We start from the raw sequence: 25195 nt of genomic DNA, 5'->3' as shown, positions 1-25195 counted from the left end.
TCTGTGTACATGTGTATGTATATATTTATTCATGCACATGTGCACATATACATTTCTGTGTATGTGTGTGTATATGTATACCCACATATATCTCTTTGACTTCCTGGGAATCCCTGAGATTAAATTGTTTTGCCCACTTGCCCATTTACAAAGACAAGTCATTTGATCTGGCCTCAATTCACTCAACTCTTGCTTTTTTTAAAAAAGATTTTATTTATTTATTTGAGAGACAGAAAGAGAGAGAGTGAGCACAAGTGGCGGGGGGGTGGTCAGAGGGAGAGGGAGAAGCAGACTCCCCACTGAGCAGGGAGCCCGACATGGGGCTCAATCCCATGACCCTGGGATCATGAGCTGAGCCAAAGGCAGACGCTTAACTGACTGAGCCACTCAGGCACCCCAATTTACTCAATTCTTAATCAAGAGGATGGAAGGTGGAGGACACATGAAGAGCCAGCTACAGACCTAGAAGGAATCTTCAGAAATTTTATACCCATTTTTCCTGCTTCTAGAGGTAAGCTTGCCTCCTGTGTCAGGAGGGTGCTTGCTGATGCTTTGATGCTTTTCAGGGAGCAGCCTTCTGGCTCTCCCTCTGCACCTCCTTTCCATCTGGGTCTGGTTACCAAGGCCATCCAGTCAGACGTCAGGTGAGCACCACCTGGACTTTCCAGACCTTCTTCCTCTCCTGCCTCTCCCTCCCTGGCACATCCAGCACTCTTTTAGCCCTAGCAAATCCTCCAGACTCTCAACCTAGGCTCTCCAAAGGGGAGGGTGGGGTGGGTGTGTCAAGGAAGGAGCAGGAGAATTTTAATGACACCTTGTTGCACACATGAAAATAATGGTCCATCTTACTTGGTCTCTGGGAGTAAACAGGAAGTTGGCACAGAGATGACCACAATGAACGGGTGCTCTGTGACCAGAGTTTTCAAGAAAAACCAGTAATCTGGATTTTTCTGTGAAGTCTCTTGATTTATAACCACTGACAATAATTTCATCAATGCCCTGTGTAGGTGACAACCAAGAGATATCTGAGGACAGGATCTGTCCCAAGGTTACCAGTTTGTCACCTCTGATTTCTGAACATCGTTTTTTTTTTTTTTTGGGTTTTTTAAATGACTAACTTAAAAAAATCTCTCATCAGTCAGCTAATTCACTCCTAGTATCAGTTTCTTAAAGTATGATTTCCTTCAGGGTTCCTCACATCCAGGCTAACTCTCTTAATCCTGATGTTTCCTTACTTTTTCAGGTGAGAAAAACTCTTTGAAATAACATGTATTTTAAATTTTTGTCTTACAAAACTGAAAATTCTCTGTCAACCTCAAAAAAAGGTTTTGGGATTCCCAAATGCTGATAGTATTCTTCAAGTACTAGTTGGGTAAAAAAACTCCATACTATCAAAAATCTACCACTTTTAGACAAATGTGTACTTTGGTACTCTCAACATTATATTTTTATAAGTATATATCAAACTCTAGTTTCCAAGTAATAAGCACTGAATTTGTCTTGTCATTAGAAACAACCAATAAAATCAGACAAAATATATGGAACAATAGTTTTGGAAACACTGGACATCAGGTGACAGGGGACAGCGATTTCTGAGAGTTGGACACAACAGAGGTGAGCCCATGCTTGACCTTCAAAAGACACTGTGAATCAACAAGCCATAGGCTCAGGGGAATTATTTGCAAGGTTTATGTCTGCTAAAAGATTTATACCTATAATTTATTAAAAACTCTTCAGACTAAAAAACAAGAAAACCAACAGCCTGATTCCAAAAATGAGCAAAAATTTGAATGGAACTTCACCAAAGAAAATAGAGACATGTCAGGTAAGCACATGAAATGAAACGCAACATCATCAGTTCTTAAGGAAAAACATAGAATGGGATATCACTATACATCTAGTGAAAATAGCTAAAGTGAAGAGGACTGACTTTACCAAATGTTGCTGAAACTGTAGAGGAGCTGGATCTCTCCAGTCAGGTGGTAGGAATGCAAAAAGATACAACTACTTTGGAAGCAATTTGGCAGTTTCTTAAAACATTAGACCACATTAACTGTATCATCCAGCCATTTCGCTCCTGGGTATTTGTCTAAGAGAAATAAAAACTTACACCCATACAAAGACTTGAACACAAATAATCATAGCTGATTTATTTGCAATTGTGCAAACCTGGGAACCCAGTTGTGGTACATCCACACAATGGAGTAGTTCTCAGCAGTGAAAAGGAATGGACGATCACGTATACCATAACATTGTTCAATCTCAATATAATTGTGCTGAGCAAAAGAAGTCAACCACAAAATCGTGACTCTGTTCGTGTATAAGATTCTAGAAAATGCAAACTAATCTCTTGGGGGAGAAAGCAGATCAGAGGCCTGGAGACAGAATGAGGACAAGGGAAGGATGAGAGAAAGAGATTTCAAAGGATATAAGGCATCCACGGATGAATGGATAAGCAGAACATGTTGTATCAATCCAACTGCTTATTGTTGATCCTTAAAAGGAAAGGGAATTCTGACACATGCTACAGCATGAATGAACTTGAGGCTATTCTCCTGAGTGCAAATAAGCCAGTCACCAAGAACAGATATTGTATGGTTTCACTTCTGTGAGATACCTGGGGTAGTCAAGTTCACAGAGCCTTAAAGAAGAAGAATGGGTGCCAGAGGCTAGGTAAGGAAGACACAGAATTAGTGTTTACTGGGGACAGAGTTTCACCATGGCAATTTGAAGACATTCTGAGGATGGATGTTCATGATGACTGCATGACACCCACTTCACTTAAGACCACTCAACAGTGGACTTAAAAATGGTTAAAGTGGCAAATTTTCTTCCATGTATATTTTATCACAATTTTATTTATTTTTAAATATTTTATCCATTTATTCATGAGAGACACACAGAGAGAGGCAGAGACATAGGCAGAGGGAGAAGCAGGTTCCACACTGGGAGCCCGATGGGCAACTTGATCCCAAGACCCTGGGATCACAACCCAAGCCAAGGGCAGACACTTAACCACTGAGACACCTGGGTGCCCTATTTTACCACAATTTTAAAAATTGCATGAGGCAACATGAAAGGGTGGTGACAGCAGGTCTGGCTATGTACTTCGTGGGGCTCAATGCAAAATGAAAATGCAACATCTCTCGTTCCAATGATACTAAGCATGTCAAGATGCCAATCGCAGAGCACTAAACCAAGCTGTTGCCTTTCTAAATGTGGGACCCTGTGCTGATGAGCAGTCTGCACGCCCACAAAGTCTGCTGGTTGATGGTAAGTTCACTACCTTGACTGTGGTATATACATAAATCAAAACTTATCAAGAAGTGGTCTATACATAAAATGGAATATTATTCAGCCATTAGAAATGACAAATACCCACCATGTGCTTTGATGTGGATGGAACTGAAGGGTATTATGCTGAGTGAAGTAAGTCAATCAGAGAAGAACAATCATCATATGGTTTCACTCATACAGGGAATATAAGAAATAGTGGAAGGGATTATAAGGAAAAGGAGAGAAAATGAGTGGGAAAAATTAGAGAGGGTGACAAAACATGAGAGACTCCTAACTCTGGGGAATGAACAAGAGGTAGTGTAAGGGGGGCAGGTGGGGAGATGGGGTGACTGGGTGATGGGCACTGAGTGGGGGCACTTGATGGGATGAGCACTATGTGTTATACTATATGTTGGCAAATTGAACTTCAATAAAATAAAAAACTTATCAAGAGAGAAACTTGAAATATGTACAGTTTATTGCTTATTAATTATACCCCAATAAAGTTGTCTAAAAAGAAGTGACAAAAAAGATGTTTCTGTCAAGGAGCATTATCAATATGAGTAGGTCAGCATTTATTCACACTAGAGACACTGCTTTTTTGCAGATGTGCATGGATTCATCTATTTTTGCCAGCTGTTCTCTCATCCGTAAGTTGGAGCTCTTTGCCTTATTCTAAAAGAAGAGAAGGGATTCTAGTTAAAAACATGGGTTGGTGTGAGGGGACTTGTGTTTGATCCTGCTCCCTCAACCTCTAACTCTGTGACCTTGAAGCAGTCCAGGATCCTCACGTCCTAAATTGGCTCCACTGGGCTCTTTGGAAGGTTCAATGAGAGTCATATGAAGGGTGCCTAGCGCAGCACCTGTCATTTGTGCTTATGGAGTCACTTGTAGAAATGCATGGATGTGCCTTTCTGTCCTAGGTACGTGACAGCATTTTAAACACACCCCTTAAATCTCAACTGTAGGCCTTGCTCTTCAGTGTGGCAGAGTGTTTGCATCAGACCTGGAGGTACCACAGACCAGCTGTGCCATCTCAGAAATCTGATTAACTTCCAGAGCCTCAGTTTTCTTGTCTATATAGCACCTGTAACAATTGTTAGAACAGAGGCTGTGCATAATACGCAGTGGCGTTTATCCTTTTGCTTTAACCTTTTGTCTGGAATGAACTGTGCCCAGCACATAGTTTCATATTTAGCATAATTTCCCAAATAAACTACTAGCGATTTAAGGAATTCTATCTCCATTTTCCTGACCTGTATAACCCTTTTTAAAAAAGAATGGAGTATATAGAAGAGATCAGATCAAGGAAGCTAAATAATACAATACTCTATTTATCTGAATTTCAACAGAAACAATGGAGAGCCTGAAAATAAATGGGTGAATGTTGCATGATTGATATTTAGTCAATTGCAAAGTGTTTATAGAGAAAGGACAGTTCCTAAAATCACTTGAAAATGCAACTATTATTCTAAAGGATTTGCAGAAGTGAAAACAGCCAGATACTTGTTTGGTATAGTTTCTTTAATTTTGACAAAAGTTGCTTTCAAACTCATTTGAATGTTCTCTTTAACAGAGTAGGAGTTGCAAATGCTCTAATAATTTTTTACCACTTTCATATTTAAAAATAATATGCCCTCTAAACATTTACATTCAAGATTTGTTTTTCCTCAGATGTGTAAATAACACATAGTAATTTGCATCTCATGCATAAATCTCAGTCTGTTGAATACAAATATTCAGGAAAGTTCCTTGTTTCTCTTCTCTGTTTCCCCCGCTCCTGGTAGCTTTGTTAACTAATATTTCCAGAAAGATGAGGAGGGGACATTGGTGGTTAGAAAATGAATCTCTTGGTACTGCTCTCTTTCAGAGGCAGGGAACTCAGACCTGAATAAGTAACTCAGTCTTTTAAGATACTAACAAAAATATTTCAATCTTTAGTATTTCCCCAGATAAATGCACCAATGTCTCCTTTGTTAGTGACATGTGTAGATGCTGCCTATCTGGGGATTTTTCCAAAATGAATTTGCCGCTTAGGCTCCTTGCGGCACCATACCTGTAGGACTTAAATCAATATCACTTCCTGGTACCCTGGAAAGAAGGTGTGTATCCAGGGAACAGCCCTGGGCGACCGAGGCTGCTCCCTGGCGTCTCACGTTACCATCCCTTCACCATCAGGACATTGCATTTCAAGAAGCTTGCCTCAGCCTTGCATTGATCATGTCTGCTTAAACTCTGAGGCTTGTTTTATATTCCAAATTTCCCGCACCACTGGTTTCTTGCCTACTGATCATTTGCTGGGTCTCAGCTTGGCAAAAGACGTCTCAGGAGAGAGCCTTACCCCCATTATAAAATGTGACTAAAATATTTCATTGAGTTGTCTGCCCTTGGTACAACTAACTGTTTTCAGCAAATGTCTGGTAATGCTTTGAATAAAAGATGCTACATGGAAATAAATTGCAATGTTCTCAGCTTCTGCTACTATTTATGTGTATTCTCTTCCTACCATTAGAAATTTATCTTCTTTAACATTTAGGGTCTTCTTCAAATAAAAGGTACAAAAACTGGTTTTCTGAAATTATTTATTCACTCTTTACCCCCTTCCCCACTCATTCTTCAAACAATTTACTAGATACCCACTGAGCACCTGTGCCAACTAGCAGTGTGTTAGGGGAGGGGAAACACAATGCATGGTCTTGCTCTTCAAGAGTACAAGCTTTGGAGAAGACAGGACTCACAGGTGTGAAGCAGCTGGGCACCAATGCCAGGCAGTATACAGTGGGATCAAAGACATGGAGAGCTTGAAGAGTCTGGAAAATGAAGCAGAGTGTGGGAAATGCAGCAATGAGACACTAATATTAGATGCTAGTATCAGAGAGTATTAATAATAGAGATAATCATACCAGTGCAGTTATCACTGACCAGGTACCAAGTGTGAGGTCCTGTACTTTGGTTATATATTCCCGTGATGGGTGCCACTGCCACTACGTGAAGTAGGCAATGTTGTCTTGCTGTACAGAGAAGGGTCCTCAGGGAGGAGCCTGGGATTGAGTAGAATTTGGAAGAAGTAAAATGTGAAGAGCTGGTGAGGAGAAGGAAGGTATTTCCTGGGGAAAATGGTGGACGTGTCAGGAAGACTTGGCCCTGAGGTTCAGGGAGATGTGGTGGGAGCAAAATGAGATCAAACAGAAGAGCAGGATTTGGGGGTGATGGGAGATGAGGTTACTAACTTAGGTAGGAGTGGAGTCAGGTCGAATGAGGCCTCACATAGAGGCTGCGTGGGAGTTTGGACTTTGTCCTGCAAACATGGATCTTCCTGGGAGGTATTTGGGTGGTAATGACTACATACAAGGCTACATGCGGCCATCAAATGGTTCAGTGGCTTAATAACTGAACTGAAACATTATCCTCATCATTGATTTTGTTTTTATTAGGTTCCTGTCAGGGTTTGGGTATTTGGTAGAAGTAGTAAGTGCATGAAAATTTACCCTGGCCATGCATGCTGACTGAGGTAATTTTTCTTAGAGCACTGACCTTAGAGCACTGGCCTCTCCACCCCTATGCACATACATCCACACACACTGTGTGCGTACATGTACATGTACACTAACAAACATACACACTTCACTCAAAAAAAAAAAAAAGTCACACTGGCTGCCATGTTGGTCATCTGTAACCCCAACCCCTTACCAGTGGGTCCAAGCTGTGCCAGTAGGATTGCCTTTCCTGGGAATTCAGAATTCTGGAACTTGGCTGTGGCTATTCTATACTGTGTATGTTTTCTCTTACACTGAGATACTATGATCCTCAAGAGAGGCAGCAAGGGCAGAGGGAGCAGGGAGAGAAGAAAAACTCTGTGTACTGCACTTTATGGGATTATCTTTTGTTTTTGGAAATACCATTTTTAAAAGGGAAAATGATCGAATATTGGCTGTTTTATCTATTTATTTATTAAAGATTTTATTTATTTATTTATTTGAGAGAGAGAGAGCAGAGTGAGTGAGAGAGAATAAGAGTGGAGCGGGGAGGGGCAGAGGGAGAGGGAGAGGCAGACTCCCCACTGAGCAGGGATCCTGACACAGGACTCCATCCCAGGACCCTGGGATCATGACCTAAGCTGAAGGCACATACTTCACTGACTGAGCCACTCAGGCATCCTGGATATTGGTCATTTTATATCATTCTCCTGATGTCCGTACAGATACATGAGTGAACCACATCTGCTCTTAGGCCACTTCTAGTGAATTTCTCTTCTGTCTTAAACCAATCTGAAGTGCCTTTCTCATCACTTGCAATGTTGCAACACGTACAGTTTCTGATGGCAAAAAGTGTGCTATCAAAAGAAGAAAAGAAGACTGGTGGTTTGCATCATTAATTGCCATTCTCCAGGCAAATTGGATGGACAGAGGGTCTCCACTGGCTTATGACAAAGCCATGGAGACATCTTATTTGGGGATCTCGGGGAGAGATTGTGGTGCACTTAGCCACCATCCTGCTATGCTCGTCTTTCTACCTGCAGACATTCACTCTTTAATTCAAGAGCCTTCCCCGTGTTGCTCACTCTCCTCAGTACAGGCCCTGGAGCCCACTCCCCTGTGCCAGCCACCTCTCTACTCCGTGTGGCTCCCAGACGTTTGGTCTCCCTCCCAGAGTGGCCCCACAGGCCACTGGCCTCACTTTCCTCTGAGCACAACCAGTCTTTCTGTCTGCAATTGCAGACAATCACACCTAACACTGATATGTGGTTATCTTCACAATCTAATTGCTATCTGCCCAGACAACATATTTTACACCAAGATCAGTCTTTGCGTGATGAATGATGAGGAATTCAAGCCTGCCACAGCCCTAGTCCTGGATTAGCAGAAGAAATAGTTTGGTGGTGAATATGTCCTTAATATCACACCTCAAAAGTGAGTGTCTATCTTCTGTGACTTCAAAAATTTCTAGATATTTAATGAATGACAGTATGAATTGGTGAATGCCTATTTCAAGATGTCCTCACCTATGTGATTCCTTTCCTCCTGTGAGCTATATGGTCCTTCAATCTTGTAGCACGACAACCCTACGAGATGCCTCTCATGCTAGGATGGGAGCCATAGAGGACATGGGCCTTGCTTCTTATAAAACACTCATTCTGACAAGTGTTTTGCTTTTTGAGTAGACAATGGAAGTTCATACCATGTTGAGGAAGTCTCGGAAGATTGATTGATGATGGCAAGGGTAATGTAGAGAAACAATATGAATCATTTTACCTGGGGTATCGCCACATTGTGCTCTTGTAGGAAGAATTAAAAGACCTTGACTGGTCAACAAGACAAGAAGGAATGATAATTTTAGGAGGACATAAGAGGTTGGGGCAGAGAGAGGCAAGGTGAGAAGTGTGTAGCAGTTTGGCTATGATCTGACCAAGTTTGGGTTTGCGTTTGTCAAAAGTCAATGGTGCACAGATAATCTGGAAAGTCCCGTTGTTAGGGCATATGGCGCTTTCCTCTGTAACTAGGTAAATGGATGAGATGGGGGCAGTGACAAGGGATTTCCCTTCATCTGGAATGTTGTCTTCATTTGGAAGAAGACACTATGTGAATCTATTACTCATTTTTTTTCAAAGCACACATATAAGAGAAAAAGTCTACAAGTAATTCAGACAATATAATATTTATTAATTCAATTGGGTGGGAAGTTGAGCGATTCTCACTATATTTGTAACTTCTGAAAAATTATTTATATCCAAGGGATTTGGTGATGTTAAGGAAGAATCTGCATTTGCTCAATTCAGGGTCTGCACCCAAACTCAGGGCGAACTATACTTTTGGAAGAAGTAGAGAAGCTAGGAGTGAATAAAATTCAGTTTTGTCCACTTGAAAAAAGACTGTCTCAGTGTACATTCAATCAGGGATCACAGTAAATATTTATTGCTATTTCCTAAAGGGGTTATAGGTTTACAGGAGAGAAAGTGGTGGTTGAGATAGGGCACATTCTGCTTCTTAGGAGCTACTGCACTCTGGGGGGGCATTGCCCTGAGAGGGCATACTGATTAGCAGGAACCACTATTCTCAGAATGACGACACCCTGTTCCCAGGCAAATGGTCCAGGCTTAATTAACTGGCCGGAGTCATGGTACCACACAAACCCAACTGTATCAGTTCATGCACTTTTCGGACCCCATTCACAGAGCAGGCATAGATGGAGGCTAACTGTGGGCTTCTATGCTCCTTTGCCCTGACTAATTAGAGGCTGGCAGGACAGCAGTGCTCCTGTCTCTCTACTTCCCAGCAGATTTTATGGTGAGTGGACTTGGCCTTGGGCCTGTGTGTGCATGCTTTAGAGATTCAAGACCGCCTTCTCACTGGCATTGCTTTTTTACATCCATGATAGCCAAGTGCTGCCCATACCTTTCTACCTGAGTCTTATGACTGCCCAGAGCCTCTCCATCCCCCACTGGGGCCTTGGCCCCATGGCACAGTCCTGTGACCCCACTTGAATGGGGGGCAGCTCCCTGCTGTATTTCTGCCTGTCCCAATCCCTGGGGAACTGGCATGTTCTGCTCTTCCCTCTCTTGCTCGAGTGGACTTTCCGGTATGACTTGGCTCAGGCCTGGGGAGTCCTGTTCTCCCCACTTGGTGCCAACGGAACTGGATCCCGTCCATGGACTTGCTTTCTCTGGACTCCTTAAACATGAATGCTTTTGCTGTGTGCCAGTGGGATTTGGTCTCTTGGACTCTTTGTCCGCTCTCTTGTGTGGTTCTCATCATCATTCTCTTCCTGCCCAACAAGTCATACAGCCTAACTCCATTCTCCAACTTATCAGCAAGCAATCATGACAAAGCCAATTCGGGGGTCCCAAGCATCACAGATGCTGTCAGTGTAACTCAGCAGATAGACAGCAGAACATATGGGGACAGAAAGAGTAAGAGTTATTCCTTTTCTTCGAGGACAGCCCCTAAACTGGAATAGTACCAAGGGCTGATGACTTTTACTGGGGCTTAGGGTCATGACGTAAGAGTAAGTCATTTACTTTTTTTGCTAAAACTAAAAAAAAAAAAAAAAAAAAAAAACTAAAAAAAAAAAAAGAAGCCTACTGAAAAGAAAGATATATGTGTTATGTTGTTGTTGGTCATGACTGGTTATCTCAAAATGCACAGGGCAGTTAGTAGTAAGTAGTGGGGGGAGACAGTCTTACAGGGAATATTCATGTTTTTGAGGAAGTTCTGATGTATGAGAATTTTAGTTTGGAGTAACTTCTTGGGGGAAGCCACCCTTATGTCCAAGTTAGAGTGTGCCACCATAATTAATTTTCCAACTTTTCCAAGGTTTCCAGAGATTTATTCTTCTGACTCTTGGGAGTTTTTGTGCTGTAAGACTAGGCCTTTGACTTCTGAACAAGATTCAATTTACAGTTCTTTATTAAGCATTTGGGAAATTTAAATATTCCTCATTTCAGGAGACTATCCCTTTTGAGAGCATGGCAAACAGTTCTCTCATCATTCCAGACAGGCAGGGTCTATGTCTTCCCTCCCTAAGGACAGATTCTGAGTCTTTCTTTGATTCATGTTTGATTGACATGACAAATCCCAATTGTAAGTTTATAGATGAGCCCTCCAAAAGATAAAATAGGAAAAGTATTTATTTAAATTACTCTTGGTTTTGCTTTTTAAAGTATGTTCTTCTTAAATTGCTGTGCTTCATGTGAATTACGTACAAGTGATGGTTTTGCAAAAACATGGTGCTTACATGATATCACATGCTACCACTGAGATGCCACAAGACATGATTTTATTAATATAGTTTAAAGTTAAGGGTACAGGTTTGATCTGTTTTCAAATTAACAGCCGGGGGACCTGCATTTCCAAGCAAGGGTGGAAGCTTTGATGCCTCATTAAGCAAACACCATCAAGCATTAGCTCCCTGTTATCTAGCAAAGCAACTTTCTTGAGAACTGATACAACGTCCCTTTTCTCCATCCACCATTGCAACTGATTCTGTTGATAACACCACTACTATGTGTTTTCTATGGTTATAGCTTCCATTTTATATGATTTCATTGGAACTCCTGCTTGTGAAGTTTTGCTTCTCTCCTTAGAATTTTAGAGTTCCAAATTTTAAGCGGATTTGGACAAGGTTCTAATTCTTCTGTAGACAAAAGATTTTTGAGGGAATTTGGCTGTGAGGGAGAGGTACAAATAGGTTCTGTGTGGTGATGGTTTCATTGCTTACTGCTCACTTAGCCTCACAGCTAATGTTATCACTGTTTTAAATATTATTTATTAATAGCAACCACCACTGAACTAAGTGTTCTTCTATATACATTATTAGCGTGTTAATTCAATGGGGTTAGACATTTTTTCCCTAGAGGAGCCTGAATCCCATTATTGCCATGTCTCTCTTATTGGGAAAGTTTGCAGACATCGGTGAACTCTGTAACTAGCTCTCCCTGTGCTCACTGAGGGGTAGTAATTACATTTTTGTGGGGGTAGTGAGAGATAACCTGTGAGCATGCAGGTTAATTATTTTTTTCCCTGCTGCGTTCTAGAATAACACCAGTGTTTTCATAACTGCAACCTTTTTGTAGGAGAGGTCCCTCAAGACTAAAAATTGGCTATAATAAAATAACAATAATATTCTTTTCAACAATAATGGTGGAGATAATTGTACAGTGAAGAGGTGCCGTGAAAAGTTTGCCTGGTCACCACCATGACCTGGCCTACTACTGTGTCATCCTCAGACTTGCCATTTTGGCATTAAATAATGTGCCTTCATTTTTTTACTCTTCTTTATGATAATCTGGAAGTCTTGAGTGCCTAAACCAAGCCTAATGGATTGTTGAGAAGCCACAATAATGACATTTTATTCTATTATTATAATTTGTTTTCAGGAGGCATATTTTTAATTATTTGCATGAATAATGTCATTATGTATTCATGCCAATATAATTCTGATAATTAATTTACATGATGGAAATTTCTTAGTGATTTTGATGTCAATGTTAATAGCAACATCTGATAGTTGATCTGGGGATGTTGACATAAATTTAACTTTCAATATATTATTGCCAACACCACCGGCAGTATAAAATTACTTCGCAAGAAAAGAAAAAATCCATTGGGGAAGAATTTCAATGAAAAAGAAAGTGAACCTTCCCTAGGGTTTATGGGTCCAGAACAAAATATATGCACTCAGATGTGACAAATGACTTACTTGGACAGAGACTAGGGAAAATGAACCTGTCGAAATGTGTAGCTTCCTACAAAACAAACAAACAAACAAACAAACAAACAAACCTTGCTGTGAAAATATTGTACATGCTGGAAGATGAGGTTCTTGCAGCCACTTTTTTTTATTAGTTTGTTTTCATAATTTTAAAAAAATCTTTCATAACTTTTGAACTCTTTGTGTGCTTCTTTTGTATTTTGCCTTTGTCAATTTGAATTGTACTTGAGAAAGTTAACAGGGAAAGTGATAGGTCATTGTTATTTTACAGAACAAAAACCCATTGTGTATGTCCGAGAAAAGCTCTGTTTGCATCTGTCTTAATCAGTTAAATAACTGATGTGGCTAAATCCATTATAGAAGAGTGGACCCTGTTAATGGGGTGAACTTCTCTTCATGTAACTGCAGAAAAGATGCTCTTTGGGTTCCACTGTGGGAGGGAACTGTAATTCATCGTATTCATTGTATTGTTGGGAGTTGTAAACAGCAAATGGAACCCCTCCTACTCAGATGCATATATTTGCATATGAGTATGTGTGTGTGTATTTCTGATTTAAAAATGTTGGAATTTGGGGGTGCCTGAGTTGCTCAGCCAGCTAAGCACCCAACTCTTGGTTTCAGCACAGGTCATGATCTCAGGGTCCTGAGACTAAGCCTCAGGTCCATGTTCAGAGTAGAATCTGGTTGAGTTTCTCTCTTTCTCTCCCTCTGCCCCTTCCCTCTCTCTAAAATAAATGAATCTAATAAAAAAATTAAAATATTGGAATTTTATAGGTCTGCTACTTTTTAAGTGGAAAACATCCTAAAATCCTGACTGACCAGATTTGTCCTTAACGAATGCAGCTGTTTTTCCAGGCTCACCCCTCACCTACAAAGAGAGGCACCATCTTCCCTAATGTGACATCAGCACCACAGGACATGCTCCAGACTATGTAATAGGTGACACCCCACTGTCTTCTATTGGTTCAAACTTACTACCATGGCTCTTAGGTTCTTTATAGAAATCAGTTTGCAAAATACTCACACCCTTGAATAAGGTGAGCATGGGGAAGTAATGAAAAAATTCAAGGCTGGTTATAATTTTGATTTGCTTTTGGCTTTGGAGATGCTGCTGCATTCTGGTGGCCAGAACAGATGGGAAAAACTATGTTGCTGCATTCTATTCAGTAGGTTAGTTATTTCAGGTTATCGTGATTGAGAAAAATGAGGAAGGCAAGGACTCTAGCCATAGATAAGATACTTTTGTCAGCTCAAGCTTTTACCACGTCCTTGCAATCAACAACAGTGACAGTGTCACTCATTAGCTCTGAACTGACAGGTCTCAGCTCTGTGTGTGTGAAAAGAGGTTTTGTAGGGCAGTAATTAGTATGGGCAGATACAAAACACAGCCTATCCTGGGTCTCTCCTCAGTGGGTAGAGTCTTGCTGCTTCTCAAAAGCAGAAAGCATTCACCCCCACCACATTCACCTCTCTATCTCCCATTTTCTCTTCCAGTCAAAAGGGAAGATGGAAGTGAAGTTGGAATACATGTAAGTAGGATGAGCTAATTCAGTGTAGCCGGGGCCACTGAGCTGCTTCTCTAAACAGGATTTAATGAATATTTTGAGAGTGCTTATTTTGATTGGTTGATTGAAAAAACTTCACCACCACTGAGAATTGAATTTTGAGTTTGAATATTTTTGAACAAAAACTATACACTATATGATTTGTCAGAATTCATGAGAAAGGGTAAAATCACTTCCCATGGGCTTTGTTGTGATTAATTGATCCCGATAATTTAAAATATATTCCTCGGGGTGTTGCACAGACATAATTCAAGGGAAAAATTTATAATTGACACTTAGTAACTTTTCAACCCTGTCATGCTACATTTTCACTCCTTCACTTTATTGGTTTCTAATTGCCTTGAAAATATATTATGCCTCTGACTATAGCATACAGTTCTTCATGGCATAAGAACTCAGAAATATGCTTTGACTAAGTTATGAATCACATATTACAAGTAACGGTGGACATTTTTGTTTTGGATTTTCCCAAATATGCTATTTGCAATTGTTTACATACATTAGAATCCCTTGCATTTAAATAGCTCATTATGTAAATATTTAGGAAATAGGTGGATTTTTATTTTCATGGAAACTTCCACTCAGTCACTGAAGTAAGATGATACCTTAATGTTGACTGCTATATTGCATGCTCAGTAAAGAATACATAAATATAAAATTGAAATCAAATCACACTTAACTTTTGAAAGTAAAAAAAAGTAATGTTCATATTTTGAAAATATATAATTAGTAGAACCTACTGGACCAGAAGAATTGCAGTGATAGATTCCTAGGTAAACAGCTTTGGCTTTTCCTGTCTTCTGGCTGGGAAAGCTCCCATGTTCCATCTGGCAGTGGAACTTTTGGCAGCAGAAGAGTTAATTGTTGTGTTTATGGACTATGCAATGTGTTTGTGTCTCAGGGCATTTTAGTGCATTTAATGCATTTAGGATTGACCTACTTAAGCTCCCAAAGGCCAGCCACAGCCCTGGTGAATGAAGGCCAGTGACTTGGTTTGCAGATGGCTACTAATCCTATACCTCAGCAAGTGAGGTTTCTCTTGCTCACTCTTTGAGAATCACCTAACTTTGTGTTGGATTTACTTCCATACCGCAGACTGGTTGCAGAAGGACATTGGCTTTGGGAAGTCCCACCACTAACCCAAGGATCAGATGGGGTCTGGACAAGTGGCCGATCAAGTGGGCATTAGAACTGTGTCATGTGACAAGTACTGGACTTAGATCCAGGAAGCTGGAGTTCCTGTCCAGTAATGAGCCCTATAAGCCCACAACTCAGCCTCTGTGAGCTTTGTTTCTCTAATCAACAGAAAAAGGCAAGGGGTAGAGGCCTCCTGAGTTCTTTTGCATTCTAATATTCTCTGATTTTAAAACTTTTGGGTAAACTGTAATTATGCCAAAAAAAACCCCCACAGAGTGTGGTAGAAATGGAAACAGCCATTCTATGTCAACTTTAAAAAAGACTTATTGGAAAGAAACACATGGAAGGGAGAGTGAGGGACCGAATATGTGCCAAAGTGTGCAGACAAGATGAGCATTTTGCTCTGCAGATTCAAAAACACTGAGTTTTTATCAGAAAGGTAAACAACTTGAGTGAGATGACCTTTGTAAGGCACCCACATGGCAAATGCTGCAAAATGATAGCTCTGATTACCATTGCTATTGTGGAGATGTGGCAAGGGTCTCCTTCACACACACACACACACACACACACACACACACACACACACACATTCCTCCAGTCTGACTTCTCAGGTAGATGTTAATAACTGATATCTCTACAGAAAATGTTCATGTCTTATTAAACAGGTATATTTGATATCTATGTTTTTAAATGATATTTAATGTTTAGTAAAATCATATGCTATGCTTTAACTCTCCCATGTCTTTGTGAGCATAATTCAGCAGCCCCAAAATTCAAACATAGTTGAGGGGTGCCTTAGTTGGTTAAGCATCAGACTCTTGGTTTCAGCTCAGGTCATGATATCAGGGTCGTGGGATTGATCAGGCTCCATGCTCAGTGTAGAGTCTGCTTGGAATTCTTGCCCTTTCCTTCTCCCTCCTCCTTTCCTCTTTTCCTGTTAGTGCTCTCCCTCTTTCTCTCTCTAAAATAAATAAATAAATAAAATCTTAAAAAAAATAGTGGAGAGCCATCAACTCGGATCACCCTCACAATCTATGGCAACTTATTTGTATACCCACATCATGCAAGTGTCAGGAGAAAGATTGCTCTTAACTCCAGGTGGGAAGTAGGTAGGAGCTTGTGCCTCCAAGGATATGGACTATGTTTGACTACTAGCACAGAATAACAAAATCAGAAGAATTTTCAACCCCAAGGAAATAGAAAATGAACATTAATGTTTGATTAGGATTTGGATGACTTTGGAAAACCAGCCAAATCTCCAACCCTTATCAGTTGGCTGTAAATTGGTGAAAGGGTGAGATTGAATGTGTGAAAAGGCAGCATGGTCATGAAGCAAGGAAAGTACTAGAATGCTTCTCTCCAGTCTCCCCACTTCAACAGTTAAGTAAAGAACTGCGTCTTCTTCAAATGCAAAGATTTCATCAGATTTTTAAAAATTGTGCAAAAATTTGAAAATGTCCCTTGGTTACTACTTCCTGCCCTCTCTGGGTCCACCACTGGGTCTTTCTTGCCATATGTACCAAATATCAAGCTTTTTCGGAGCATGGTCCATATTAACCTTTTGTTGCCTGTCTTTCACATTCATTTTACTGAAAGTATCTCTCAAAACCCTTGTGACTGTCTTGTGTCTTCTACTTCAGAGTTCAGTTCGCTCCGTGTGCTACAACCCAGTGCTGGCATGCCGTGACATACCCAGAGCTTCTGCTTCTGTTTCCATCCATCTTTCCTTATGTGGCTTCGTTGTCTTGGGTTGTCTGCCCACGTTGTCACATTTTAAAGTTTTGGGCAGCCCGGGTGGCTCAGTGGTTTAGCGCTGCCTTCGGCCCAGGTCATTGTCCTGGAGACCCGGGATGGAGTCCCACATTGGGCTCCCTGCATGGAGCCTGCTTCTCCCTCTGCTGGTGTCTCTGCCTCTCTCTCTCTCTCTCTCTCTCTCTCTCTCTCTCTGTCTCTTATGAATAAATAAATGAAATAAAAAATGCCTTAAAAAATCTTAAATTAATTTCAAGATAAATTATTGATGCCATCTCTCCATACATTGCTATCCTTTTACCACCAAGTGTGCTGTGTTTTTTCCTCCCCCCAACACCTTTCAATCTTCCTTTTCTTTTTACAATACTCATTTTGTTTTGTATTCTTGTCTTCTTCCTGTTTCTCTGTCACTCCTACTCACCCTCCCCAAACATACTTATCAATCTGATTGTAAGCTCATTTTTTGGGGGGGTGGGGATCTTGTTTCGTTTTTGTCTTTTCTGAGGTTAGGAAATCAGTACATGACAAGGTAGAGTCTCAATTTCTATTTGAACTGAGTTGAAAAAAATAAATTATATTTTTCCCAATACCTACATGCATCACCTGCAGTACTAGAATGGAATTTTAATTTTTTGGGCATTGTAGGGAAGATACTAAACCCGGTAAGTGAGTGGTGCTGTGTCTGGGGCACTTCGCTTCAGCAGGCAGCTGGGCACTGCCTCAGGTCTGTACAAAGTGTCAGGGATCCTCAGCGTTGGGCAAGAGAATGCCAGAACTTGGTGGGTGCAGGAGGCAACTCTTCATCCCCTGTGCCATGTCTCTCTGGGACCTGAGATGCCATCCAGTGCTCAGCTCAACCCAGGGATGGGGGCACCAGTTTCTATAATTAGAAACTATCTTCTGATCAGATTGGGTTCCTTAGAAATCTGTGTCCGTTCATTTGATTAATCATTTTTCATTTATTGCAATTTTGCCACTCTCAGCCTAGAGGTAAAGAGGCATTGTGATTTTAATCCAGATATTCTGAGATGCCAGAAATCCCATGAAAAGCCTAAGCTCAGGATATTTTTAAAGAAGGAAAAATGCCAGAACTTCTCATTTTCCTCAGTATTTCTGAAGGAGAGAGTTTCACCTAGAACCAGGGGTCATGGGTACATAACGAGGGGTCCCGTCACAAGTAGTGATTAGAATAGCCCTGATTCAACCACTTATCCCTAAAAAGTAGCTCAGTTGTCGAGCATCTGCCTTTTTGGCTCAGGGCGTGATCCTGGGGTCCTGGGATCAAGTCCCACATCGGGCTTCCTGCATGGGGCCTGCTTCTCCCTCTGCCTGTGTCTCTGCCTCTCTCTGTGTCTCTCATGCATAAATAAATAAAATCTTCTAAAAAATTAAAAAAAAAAAGTCTAAGTCATTCTTTCTGTCTTCTCCAAACTGGGAAATATCTGCTGTATAATTTGGTGAAGTCATTCCGGTTGTTATTATTGTCTGGAACACTTTTTCTGGATTAGTTACGTCAGTTGGTCAGTTACCTTTCTCTCTTACCGGTGATTAACCAAACATATTATCAGACATATTATTTAGCTCCAGGACTCAAAACTTTTACTGTGCTTTAGGAAATTGGCTGAGTCTCAGAAAATGGGAGCAAATGAATCACTTTCTATGGGAGGAAATTGAGGTCAGTTTGGCATCAGGATAGTTGAGATCCTTGACTCTAAAATATCCACAGACCCCCCGCCTCCTCACCTTACTCATCACAGCTGACGAAGTGTCATTTTGATCCCGGATTCGGGTTTCTTCTTCACTGGAGGTTCATTACATGCAATGCCTGATTCAGACGCAGACATTCTGAAAATCCAAAGAGGGCTAACCAAATCACTGCGGCTTATTCTTATACTCCCCGGAAAAAAAGACAGGTTTATAAATGAACAGTTTCATAACTGTTCACTGATTATTCTGCCCACCATGTCAGTTTTGATTATTGTGTAAAAAATAAAAATGCCTGCCTCTATTTTGTAGACTTGCCAGCCGGGCTCAATAGCTGCAAACTGTCAAGTGGTTGGATATGCGTGCTTCTGTATAGAAATGTTTAGTTTAATAAATTGTGTCTTTTTGTAATATATTGTGACTTTAAGTCACTCTCCTTTAAAATATATATATTTATACATATACGTAAATATATATATATATATATATATATATATATATATATATATATATATCTTTATATGCACATGCGCACACATCCCACTCAGGAATACATAAATACCTCACTTTATATTTTTATCACTATTATTTGTAAATAGGAAATGAAGTTACAATCCTTGAAATTATAATGGCAAGCACACAAAGACACAGTTGCTGGCACAGAATTCAATTAATAGATAGTAATCACCCCTGGGTGACTGTGTGAGGTAGAAATATACAGGCATGCTAATAAGTAATATCTTAAAGCCACAACATTTATCAGCCAGCAGCCAGACATGGGCACAAGTGTGGGCAGACAGCGTTGCTCTAGGATATTTAATACAAACCAGCTCTCTCCGTTTAAGGATTTGTGTTTAATCATTCAGCAACATTTTAAAACATCCTGGCTGGCAAGCTTTTCAAATGGAACTGCTTCGGTCAGAAAAATGCAAGGAGTTATTTTGCTCCACATGGTTGAGAGGGATGGAAGAGGCGGGAATAAGGAGTTTAGGAATAATCAATCTGCATTTGTATTTTTAAACGTTTTTCCTTGTCATTTTCTGACCTTTGGGCTACTTTCATGCGCATCTGCTGGGTGAATCATAGCTTTATCTAAGGAAACATACAGGAGGCATTCATTAATACGGAATAGCCAGATGACTGACGCTCCGTAAAATAACATTTTCCCTAGCAGCAGCTTAGTATGGCTTATAGTTATATTGTTCTTGAATTTTAGTTTAAGATGAACGCAGAGGTGCTCAGAAACTAGAGGTTGTTTTATTTTATTTTTTCATACATCTCTCTAGATGTATTTCTATACTAGGTTAAGGAAATTCTTGAAGTGCCTGTCAAGATATTTTGTACTGTATATAAGCAAAGAGCAAAGAAAGGTCATGATAAGGTAGGGCATGGTATAGCTTTTCAGATGGAGAATGTGAATTTATCAAAAGAATGTGACCCCTAGTATTTGACAAAAAAAATTTGCCCTATATTGAAATAAACCCGAAGCCGTGTTTACGATTGCCAAGATTAAAATCCTCATCACACAGAAATGGTTCAAGAACAGCGAATCTACAGGCATCTGGGTCATGCAATTTGCCTGGAGGTGTTATGTCGTATTTGCTACAAGCAGATGCCAGGGGGAATCTGGCTGCTTAGCAGATGGCTTTGCTGGGAGAGCATCTTCTACATTTGGTTCTTTGAATCAATCAGACCTTCTGTAAAGCTCTTAGTTCTTCAAAGCGGAGAGGTAAAGGAGGAGAGAAAAGATGCGAATGAAGGGAATAGCTCCATTTTAGGTAAACTAAGGGAAGTATGAGTAGATTCTAGTTTAAATGAATTTTTCAAGCACTTAGATTAGTATTTACTATTTCTCCTCTAAGCTTCAAGTTTTTATTTTTTTTCACAGTGAAAAAAGAGAAAGAAGAAAACAAGCAGGGGTTGTTGTAGAATCCAGACATTTCATACTTTTTAGGCTTTTGGTATTTTAAGCATGCAGATTTTTAGGAGATATGATGATAATTCTATTAGTTTAAGACTGAGCAATTGTTAGGGCACTTGGGTGGCTCAGTTGGTTAAGCATCTGCCTTCAGCTCAGGTCATGATCTCAGGGTCCAGAGATTGATCCCTTCATTGGGCTCCCTGCTCCGTGGGGAGTCTGCTTCTCCCTCTCCCTCTGTTCCCACTCATGTTCTGTCTCTGCCAAATAAATAAATCTTAAAGAAAAAAGACTGAGCAATTGTTTGCAATTTTCACCCTTTGCTGACCAGGAGTTACATTCTGAAGATCAGGGCTCTGTGGTGGTCAGTGGCTACTTCCTCACTGCAAGTCCGATGTTGTTGTCCTGAGTTTTCCTGTCTACAAAATAACCTCAAAATTATTCCTGAGAAAGAATCTTTTCTGAAGGAAATGGGTCATCTCCATGGGGAGAACATCGATACAATGCCAACATCTTATCCCGATTTCTGTGGTTTTCTCTTCTGTCAAATAAATATGGTTTCATGAACCCAGAATTCATTTCACTGATGTCTGGAAGGATTCAGTGTAGCCAAATTGGGAGGCGGTGGATTGTGCTTAATCCAAAATGATAACAGGCCTCTCAAACTTGCCATTTATAATTTTACACAGTATAATGAGGTCAGTAGAGTGAGAAACACAACTGATGAACTTGAGTGTTAGCGTACGAGTATTTAGAAATTTTATGGGCAATGGACAAGAGTCCCTGCAGATTCTTTTCCATTTCCTTAGGGTTCACAAGTTTTAGTGATGTCAGGAAGTATGTATTTCCCATAAGTCTTGTTGCAATGGAGAATTCACAAACTCCTATGATCCTTAAAAGGCAACAACTGAAGTGGCTTCTAAGTACTTACAAATTATGGGTTAGGTTAGAGAGAATGCATGATATTAAAAAAAATAAATAAGTGATTATTTTTCTTATTAAAGACTTGGTCTCTATTTTAGGGGAAACAATATATTCAGATTTAATATTGCACATTGTTATGTGGCCATTTTTTAAATAGTCTTATTTATTTTATTTTTAGTAATCTGCATACCCAATGTAGGGCTCAAACCTCCTACACCAAGATCAAGAGTCACATGCTCTTCCAAGGAAGCCAGCTAGGTGCCCCTGGTTGTATAGTCTTAATATTAAAAATTATCATCAAAAATTTATCTTGGTAGTGAGTATTAAGACATTTTAAGCACGATTTTGTCTGTCTGTGTTTGTGCTTGGCTTGAACTGTTAACTTGTGGCTGTAAATGGGTCAGTTCTAGGAGAATGAATTCTAGTTTACTGCACACAGGTACACACCCACACACACAAGAAATACTGTAGTTGGTCAGATCAGCAACCCATGCACCCCACTGTTCAGCCTAGAGAGGGATACCAACATTCTTTTACATGTAAAAAATATAGTTGACTAAGATGATGTAAATCTCAAATTTTTGAAGATTAATTACAATGATTTGTTCCAAAATATCTCAATGGCTACAATAATAGGATTTGGGGGGATACAGAAAAAAAAAAGCAGATGTGGCTCTGAACTCAAGGAGCTTATAATCTAGCTGGAGTCATAGAATGGACATCCATGGTATAACGTCAAACATTTCAAGATAATACGTATTTGAGCCGTAACCTATATGCACTGATCTCTCGGTCCTTTGCGAACTCAGAACCAGGAGCTTGAAGAGGAGTGGGAACGGCCAGGCCAAGTGGGCAGCATAGACTTTAGGGGCTCATCACACCTACTTCTCCACTAGAGATTTATATTATGCATTTATGCAACTGTTTCCTGACCCTTTCAAAACCATTTCAAAATTTCTAATTCTTCAGCTCTCAGGTTTGTAAAAGCAGTGTTTAATTTGACCTATGTCGTCCTTTCAAGCTTCAAATAAGAGTGTCTGCTAATTCTATTATGTTAGCACAGAGATTGTTGGACGGATGAATGACTTACCTCATCCATGTATGTCAGGATTTTCCAGACTTCAAACATCTCACATACTTAACGAGTCCACGTGGCATGAATGTGAGTACAATTGTCCAAGTGAGGGAGTTTCTACCCTGGACTTGGTGCAGGGAGACTTCCCACGGGGCTTTGGCAGTGGAGTTCTGCTTGAGCTCCGGGATTGGGCTGGGGAGGAAGAAGGGGTGCTCTCCTCTCAAGTTCAGCACTGAGAGCTTTGTGAAGGTGGGGTGGGTGGGCATCAAGGAGGGAGAGAGGGCCTTGGGGCATGAGCAGAACCATGTAGCACCAGTGTTGGGGTCTCTAGAGGAAACGGACAGAGTTGCAGGGACAAGTGAAAACCTGCTGGTGTGGCCCCGGGGGGAGGCCTGAGGAGAGCCCATGGTAACAGCAGTGGGACTGGGGGAAGGAAGGCAGCCAAGTGCAGCAAAACTGTGAAAGTTAATTTTGAAGACCTTGGTAAGTGAGGGGCTGAGCAAGCAGAGGGGTCCGAGGCAGGTGTGCTTAGGGAAGTCGAAGAGAGGGGAGCCACAGACGAAGCCACAGGGACTGAGGGTCAGGTCAGTATAAGGTCACCAGGGATTTTTGAGATAGTCTTTTCAGGGAAGTGTTAAAAAGGAAGCCAGCAAGTGCTGGGACAGTGGAGGAGTGGGGGATAGTTCTACCACTTTTCAAATGTGTTCAGCCTTGAAAGAAAAAAAGAAAAGAGGAGTGGCAGGATCCAAAGAAATTTTTCTCTTGCTTGGCACAGAGAGAGAGCATAGTGATGATGACGGAGCGTAAGGTCCTGGGGTAACAGCTGGGGTAACAGCCATGACCTGCAGGAGTGGCCCCCTTGCTCAGGGCCAGCGTCCACTCTCCTGATACCTGGGGGCTTGTCACTTAGCCTGTCTGAGCCCCTGCTTCCTGGGCTGTGCATTGGGGCCAGGGAGGCCCCTGCAGCAAAGCCATAATGAAAATGAAATACAGAAGCATATGCAGTGTGCTTAGCACAACCTGAGCAGCAGGCACAGACTGGAACTCTTCAGGCCGAAATCTCCATATCATGTTTGCCATGAGTGGCAAATGTGTCACAGGACCGAGTGAGGGCAGGGGTCTAGGTGGACCCTAATGTGTGGTAGCCAAAAACGGACAGAGAGCTGGCAACCCAAAGTGTGCTCCGAGCAGAGTATAAATCCACATGGGCCAGGCTGAGAGAGAAGGAGACAGAGGGGTCCCATCAGAGCGCACGCTGGGGAGGCCAGGATGGGCAGAGGCACACTTTCACAGGGCATCCTGGGGAGGATGCTGTTCCAGGTGGAGAGTCTGGACAGAGGTGTAGGGTGGGCACGAGGAATCCCTGACCCACTGCCAGCAGCACCTGCGCAGCTGGTGTTCATCTTGGTATCAATGCTCTGAAACGCTGAAGCAAGCAATGGAGATAAGAGGCCCTTGTAAAAACATCAGCACAGCAAGACACTTGTCATAGGACCAAGAAAATACAAACAACAAGACAAAAAAGCCCAATTATTAGAGAAAATTTTCATAAGCATGTGGACCGCATGCTATCCCTCATGCAGTCTCGGGGTCACTGGGAATGGTGGCTTTCTGTGACAGGTGTTTGCGAAGAGAGGGGTACTTATTTGTGCATTTTTAATGTATGACATACTTTGCTCTCTGAGGCTGTCATGTGCTGTGGATTAAGCACATGTGCTGTGGATTAAGTTGGATTCTCAAAAGAAATGGCCTCGTGAATTTCTTTGCTTTTAAAATGTGGTGAAACCCTCCCCAGTAGAAAATTCTCATTTCTTCAGTGTGTCATCAAAGTCAAATGCTCATCAATGAAGGTTAGGCAGCTTTAAGTAAAAAGAAGTACTTGCTCCAGTTAAACCATAGATTCTATCACTGGTGGTCCCTTTGCTTTGAACATATATTTTATGCTTGGAAGATGCCCTCTCCATCTTGTGCTAAAAAAAAACTCCTTTACTACACAGTGGAGAACAGAGATTTCAGCTGTAACACTCCTGTTTCCTGGCCATTGCTAGACACAAAAACCAGATTTGATTTACACCTCTTTCCCCAGATTAGTATTTACCTCTCTGCATTTTGGTGGTGGTGGGAGGAGGGCAAATGCCAGCCTTCTGAGTGTCAGAGTTTCCAGTCAACCAGGTGGCAAGAAGACTGTTGCAAGAACCCAAGTCTGGAACCAAAGAAACAAAACAAGGTGATGAGTGACAGGGCGCCAGCAGAGTGAGGTGAGGCATGTGCAGAGTCAGTCAGAACCACCACCCTTAGCATTGGAAGGTGGTGACAGGTGGAATCATCCTGTCTAGTCCTTGTCTTGGCCACATTAGTAACTTCCTCCTCTGGGCAAACTCTTACCATCCTTCCCTATCCAGCTCAGGTGCTGGTTCTTGGGTCAGACTTACTGGATTCTCCATTTCCTGTGCCCTGACAACTTTTTGCTCACATCTCTGAAAAGCGTTTATCATATGGACCTGGCTGTTAGCTTGTCTGTCTCCATTTTTGGACTCTATGTGAGGACAAGGGTTGTCACCAGTCAATGTATTCACAATTCTGACTATAAATAATCTGAAACAGTAGTATATTATTATAATAAATGTGTTTTAG

The 25195-nt window shown here is 41.1% G+C and overlaps 1 long non-coding RNA gene across 1 annotated transcript; it reads right to left on the bottom strand.

Annotated features, from left to right (window-relative positions):
- Positions 1–5866: 5866 nt before the first annotated feature.
- LOC140595675 (uncharacterized) lies at positions 5867–24753 on the bottom strand. Its single transcript, XR_011997477.1, has 3 exons — positions 24660–24753; positions 18684–18785; positions 5867–6086 (listed from the first exon to the last, which is right to left on the bottom strand). It is a non-coding gene; the product is annotated as an uncharacterized lncRNA (long non-coding RNA).
- Between the last annotated feature and the right edge of the window lie 442 nt (positions 24754–25195).

Source organism: Vulpes vulpes, chromosome 1 (genome assembly GCF_048418805.1).
Source record: "Vulpes vulpes isolate BD-2025 chromosome 1, VulVul3, whole genome shotgun sequence".
Classification (NCBI taxonomy): Eukaryota; Metazoa; Chordata; class Mammalia; order Carnivora; family Canidae; genus Vulpes; species Vulpes vulpes.
This window is presented reverse-complemented; position numbering and strand designations above follow the sequence as displayed.